Here is a 7,204-nt window from a genome sequence, read left to right as displayed (position 1 = left end):
TACACACATGGTCTCCTTCTACTACTGTGGGCTCTCCAGACTCTAAGATCTCGACACTGGGCAAGGAGAAGAGCTGGGGCAGGGCTCCAAAACATTAGCATAGCAAAGTCCCCGCGAAGCCTGGGCTGAGACCGCTCGTGGCATGGAAATATCCAAGCACCACCTCAGGAGGCCGAGGTGTATGATGGAAGAAGATAGGCCTTCTCTGTCATTACCTCAGGGCTGAACCCGGCAAGACCATGAGCTCCTTGCTCTGACAGCTAGCTGGTGTGCAGAAGAGCTTAACTCCCAGCTGAACATGGGCTGTAAAATATTTAGATACCATTACTGGGAATGGTAGGAGCTGAAAAAACTCACTTCAAATACTGCAAACTTGTTGAGACGGCAGGGTACAAGTGTGGTGTGTGTGTGTGTGTGTGTGTGTGTGTGTGTGTGTGCATTACAACAAAGGCTCGCCTGCCCCCCTTGGTACAGGCTATAATGTTGGGGAAAACTGCTCAAACACCACATAGTTTAGTGAGCGTGAAGCATAGTCCCTGGTGGGAAATGGCCCGATTTGGGAAACTGAGGCTCCCAGGAACCAAAGGACTGGGAACACTGGCAAGAGGGCTTGTCAGTTGTGTAAGCTGAGGTCATCTGTGCACAGCGCCTCCTTTAGGGAACAAACACAATGTCCATTTTTAAGTAGGAACTTCGACTGCACTATAGCAAAAAACTAATGGTTGCTGGGGCAGGATATATTTGTCCTCATTTGAGGAATTACAACCAAGGGGCTAGGAGCTTTGCCAAGAGGCAAAGAAGCGTGCAGGGCAGACTACGTCCGCGCCTCATCCACACCCTCACTCCTGAGGAAGGGCCATAAGACAGTAACTGCTCATGTCCTACATACTGAGGGTTTTTTCTTTTTTTTTCTTTTTTACTTTTTTAAATAGGCTCCATGCCCAGCATGAAGCCCAATGCGGGGCTTGAACTCATGACCCTGAAATTAAGACCTGAGCTGAGATCAAGAGTTGGACACAACCAACCGAGCCCCCGGGTGCTCCCTACGCGCTGTATTCTTAAGGTTCCTCATTCTTCCAGCTGCTCGGGACAAAGACCTTGGAGTCATCCTCAATGCCTGACACCCCATCGCACCAGCCGAATCCTATTAGCCATACCTTAAAATTCACCTAGAACCCAGCCACATCGCACCGTCCCCGAAGCCCCCACCCTCGTCTGAGCCGTCAGTACCTCTCACCTGCGCTAATTACCTCAAGGGCCTACTAGCTGGCCTCCCTGCTTCTGCTCCTGCCCCCACCTCCACTGGCTTCCCATCCTCCTCAGGATAAACCCAAAGTCCTTACGATGAGCATGAATGACGTATGAGGTCCTACATAACCTGCTCTGCACCCCATCTATATCAGGCAGGGTTCTTATTCTTATATAAATTTATATAAATTGATGTCTTTATTTAAATATGTCTATTTATTTAAATGTATATATATATAATCTTACCATATCTAATTTTATATATTGCATATAGAGAGATTTATTGTAAGGAATTGGCTCCTGTGATTATGGAGGCTGAGAAGTCTCACATTCCGCTGTCTGCAAGCTGGAGACCCAGGAGAGCCAGCGGTAGAAGTTCCAGTCTGAGTGGAAAAGACCAATGTTCCAGCTTAAAACCAGGCAAGATCTCAAATTCTCCCTTACCCCTCGTTTTGTTCTTTTCAGGCCTCTACCAAATTGGATGAGGCCCACCCACACGGGGAGGGCAATCTGGTTTACTGGGCTGCTGATTCAAATCTTGGTAGCCTCCAGAAACACCCTGACAGACACACACAGAATCACGTTGAGGCAAATATCTGCGTATTCCCATGAATCAGGTTACCGCATGAAATTAACCATCGCACCATCTCAAGTCATTTTTTTTTTCTTCCTTGGTTTAAGATTCATTATAAAGCACTTACTGTGTGTCAGGCACTGTTCTAAGGGCTTTACAATGATCTATCCTTATAACAAGTCTATGAGGTAGGTATTATCATTATCCTCATTTTACAGATGAGAACCTTGAGGCACAGAAAGGACAAATGACTTGCCTGAGGTCAGCTAACTTGTATGCGGTGAAACTGGGGCTTGAACGTGGGCAGCTTGGCTCTGGAAGAGCCCATGCCTGTAGCTACTCTTGTGACTACTACCTTCTTCCCTTTCTCAGTCACCTCCAGCCACACTGGCTTCCTTGCTTGCTTCAACATACCAGATACTTTCCTACCTCAGGACCTTTGCACATGTTCTTCTCACTGGCTTAAAAACTCCCCTAGCTATCTTCTCAGTTATGCCCTCGTTTCTTCGGGTCTCTGTTCAAATGTCACCACCTTACCTAAAGTGGCACACAGTGACACACCCCCTGCCCTATTATATATTTATTGGTGCATTTACTTACTGTCTGTCCCCCACACTGAAATGTAAACTCCAAAAAAGCAAGGGTTTTTGTCTGTATTGTTCCCTGCTCCACTATAGAGCCTACCTGAGACCATAGTAGGCATTAAAACAAACATGTGCCAAATGAATATAAGACCACACAAACCAGACCTTAAGAAGCATTGAAAATTAAAGGAAATGACCTTCTGTTTTGTAATCTGGAAGCAAAACTGCAAGGAAGCAATCTCTGGTGAATAAATACCTGGGGTACTGATTGTATGCTGTGGTCTAAGAGGAGGCAGAGGAGAAACCATCACTACTGTGGGCAGAGAGGGGTCTCCCCTGGGGTTGGAACATGCACACAGTCAAACATCTGGTAGGGTGTCCTAGGGTGAGAAAGGCTCACTGGGGACGCAGTCGTTGCGCAGATGGGGGAAGGAGGTAATGAGGAGAGAGCTCCCTCCTCTCTGAGCCTCAGGCTCTTAGGCCTGCACTCAGAAGCATCTTGGTTGCACCAGATGACACTCTCTGCTAATGTGAGGCAGGAACACTGATTATTTGGCCATCCTAGTTAAGAATCTTAGTGGGCTAGATCCCCATTACCTGGTCCATACATTCTAGCCTCCTTAGGAGTGCGTACAACTGTGTTCTGATGCCCTATTGCCAATTATTCTTTGACTCGCCGATGCCTTGCCTTTAGGGAAAGAATGGTACCTGTTCTGTCCTGTCCCTATGCCATCATTCTCATAACCTACTCACAGAGAAAAGAAAAACCTCCTGATATGAGCTCCCACAACTTTCCACCTGGAACCTACATACGCAATAGACACCTATATTCATCTTGTCCTCCTTCCCTCTTTGTGTGATGGAAGATACGTCCAACCTCCTCAGAATGGTCTGATGCACATCTGCTTTCAACTTCTCAGAAATACTCAACCACCTCAATCCTGAATCTTTAACATCTTCCTTCTTTCTAGCTCCTTTTCAAAATTAAAACTTGCTTCAGCCCCTCCCATGTTTAAAAAAAATGTATCCAGACCTTCCCTCCTCCTTCAGCTACTGTCAGTTACCCACCTCTTTTTAACAAGCAAATTGTGCCATCCACTTCTCTACCAGCCACACCCTCCTTGGATCACTCAGTCTGATTTCTGCACCTCTCAACCTGCATCGTAACTGTTCTTGCCAAGATCAGAGGCATTCTTTTTTTTTTTTAAGATTATTTATTTATTTATTTGAGAGAGAGCGGGGGCGGGGGTGTGGGGGAGGAGAAGAGGGAGAAGGACAGGCAGACTCCTCACTGAGTGTGAAGCCCGACTCGAGGCTCTATCCCCCCAGGATCAGAGGCATTCTTGTTGTTACACCCAGTGGATGCTTCCCAGTCCCGTTCATATTCGACTCCTTAGCAGCATTTCACACTGTCCATCACTCCTTCTTGAGACATACTCTCCTCTTGGCTTCTTGGCTCGGTGGCTCCATAGATTTCCCCTCTTTATGTCACAACTTTTTCTCATTCTCCTTAGTGCAATTGTCCCCCACTCTCGTCCCCTTGAATGTTGGCATTCCTCAGCGTTCTGTCTAGGCTCTCTTTCCTTATTCTATCTACTCTACCTGGGCCATTTCATCGCTTCCAAGGTGCCCATGAGCAGCTGAAGATGCTGATGACTTTCATATCTATTTCTCCAACCTACATCTCTCCCCTGAGACACCACAGTCCTGAGCGTAATTCTCAGCCTCAGCTTTTAAGGCTCGGAAACTTGGTTTACCTCCTTTTCAGAGTGGCTTTTTCTCAGAGGAAACAAAGTTATAACTGTCACATAGTAAAGATGCCAAAGACGTTAGGAGCTGTGGTCATTGATTTCATTGATATTATCAGTGGTATTCTTAGCATAGTCATTATGAACACTTATGTAAGATGCCAATTTTTTAATGTGCAAGTGATTTTTAAAACAATAAATTAAAGCCCATTCTGAAAGGGCTGAGGGGACCAAAAGCAAACTGGCTGATTGCAATAATGTACAACATTGGAATGAGTTTCCATTATTCTGTCCAATTCGGGGGGTAAGATTTCATATTGTACAACCTCAGTCTAGAGCATGGTTTGGGGCTTCAATTCAAAGGAAGAACAAAAATAAAACTCAAGGTCAATCAAATGTTATCCAAAGTCATCGAACCTCATCTCCTTTTAATCAAGGCCAGGCTCAACTCTTGACTTCCCATGTGACCCACTGACCTGGGAAAGTCGGTTGACTTAATGAACATTTCTTGCAAAGATGGAAGAGGCAATTATCATATGTATCAGGAAAAAAAACACCAAAAAATCTCCCTTCCATTTCAAGTGGCTTTCCTCCAAATCTTCCTCTCTCCTCAGCAACTGAATTCTCTCTCCTTACCATACTCACTTCACCGGTCTCTTTTCCCACAGCTCCTGGTCTTGCTCTCTTCTCCTTGTAAATGGTGAGTAGGCAACTTATCCTGCATACAACTTCCGTCGATAGACCTCTGCTTTGTCCTGTCTTACACATAAATATTACTACTTGCATTACTTCACTCTTAGCCTCGGTAAACTCTGCTTCTGAATGTGCCTCCCATCAAGCTCCATGTTTGAGTGGGTTCCTCTGCTGTAGATATCCACCTCCACATCCACCCCTCCCCCCATCTCTTGAACTCATCTCTCTTCCTGGGTCTCATTTCCAGGGAAACAACAAGCAGCTGCAGCCATTGCCCTGATTAATGGTCAAGTCCCCTAGAGCCTTCTTCCCCGCCCTCTTCAGCACTTGGTGATTTGGAAGTTGGGGGTCATCCTTCCTGCTCTACTGCCCTAGATGCTTAGAGAAGCATTAAGAGCAGCACGCTCTGGCCCTACAGTACCTGAGTTTAAACCCTACCCTCACTGTTAAGAGCTGCCCGCTCCTACGTAGATTACTTAGCCTGTCTATGCCCCAATTTCCTAATCTACAACACTGGGGAAGTACTAGTGCCTTCCACCCAGGGTTAGGGTCAAGGTTAGATGAGATGAACCAAATAGAGCACTCACGATGCTTACGGGCTCATACCCAGCCCTCAGGGGGTATAAGTTATCATTATCCCTTTCCTACCAAATTCTGCTTCGTCATAACATTTTACCCTCAAAACCACTGCATAAACAATATATACAGTATCTTTTGTCTGCAGTACACACACAGTCAACATTATTCAATTTTAATACCTAATAAATTGCAAAGGGAAATATCTCACAATATATCAAAGTCTTCAGATAAAGGAAAACTCCTAATAATCTGTGCTTTAAAATGATGCACCCATGTGACACTCTTGAAGCAACTGGGTTCAGTTCTTGGTAGTAAAACCAACTTGACCCTGGAGGTGGGGAGAGTCCAGCCCTTAACAGTGCACACAGTGGTTTTAAGTGCCTGAGCAATTTTGATCCTGCCAACAGCACTGAGGCGGCATTATCACTCCAACATTGCAGATGTAGGACCTAAGGCCTGCGAAGGTTCAGGAATTTGCAGAGGAGACACTAAGCACACTGGTAAGACAGAGACAAACTGGAATCCAGATCATCTGACCCTATGTCTTCTGATCCCCAAATGTTTTTGCTCCTTGACCATGCTGCGTAATAAGCTCCATTTGGCTGTAAATATGTTAATAACTAAAATAGACATTAGATCCAATATCAAGAATAGTTTTGGGGCACCTGGGTGGCTTAGTCGGTTGAATGTCCAACTCTTGGTTTCAGCACAGGTCATGATCTCAGGGTCCTGAGATAGAGCCCTGTGTGAGGCTCAAGGCTCAATACGAGTCTGCTTGAGATTCTCTCCCTCTCCCTCTGCCCCTCTCCCTGCTCCCGCACTCTCTCTCTCTAAATTAAACAAATAAATAAAATCTTTTTTTAAAAAAAGAATAGTGTTGTTAATCATTGGACAGTTCTTGAGCAATCCTTGGGTGAGGGTAAAGCTAGAGAAAAATAGATCTTTGCCCTTTGATAGAGTAGTTTGTAATAAAGGGGACATAGCTGTGAGGAGGAAAGACTCAGGAACTCTCACAAAGCAACATGCAATCTCTTATGAATCGTACGCTGCGGGCTATTTCACATTTTAATGTCTCTGGATGATTTCAAATCAATTAAATGTCATAGCTTACTATGTAGCATTTGTTTTCTCTCTTGGTGGCACATAAAATAACAGAGACGCATAATCATTGTCATCTTAGAGTCAAGAAAGTATAAAATAATTAAATAGCCATTTATTTTATGGCGATCTATAAACATTAGTCAAAAGTAAATCTTTTTTATACATAGTTAATAAAGTTAATATCTGTTACCACAAAACTAGAAGGCATCAGCATCACCATTATTGATTCCCACTATCTGGTTCAGGTTCAAGGTCCCCTCTGCCAAGAAGCAGGCACAGCAGAAGTCCCTCAGGGTTGGTTCAGACCTGCAGCCCGCACAAATGAGACTCTCAATTAGGTTAGCAATTCCAGATGACAATATAACCAGGGATTAAACACACACATAAAATCCTCAGACAGGCAGAAACATTTGAGCCAACAAAATGGTAGGTGAGTTCAGACAGAAAGCCCACACTGTGTTTCTGGAGACACAATGAATGTTGGACTTTCAGAGAAGTCACATACCAAGGGGCGCAACAGAGGGGGTTGTCCCCGTGGGGCCATCTCTGTGGTACAGGGGCAGGAACAAACAAAATTGACAAGTAGCGCCACATGCAGGACGTACGTAGATCTGTAAGAGGTGAGGTGACCCGGAGCAATAAAACTGTAAGGTAACTAACATAACATAATAAAAAAT

This window comes from Ursus americanus, chromosome 25, assembly GCF_024610735.1.
Source record: "Ursus americanus isolate L20-20 chromosome 25, mUrsAme1.1.p, whole genome shotgun sequence".
NCBI classification, from domain to species: domain Eukaryota; kingdom Metazoa; phylum Chordata; class Mammalia; order Carnivora; family Ursidae; genus Ursus; species Ursus americanus.
Note: the sequence above shows the minus strand (reverse complement) of the source record.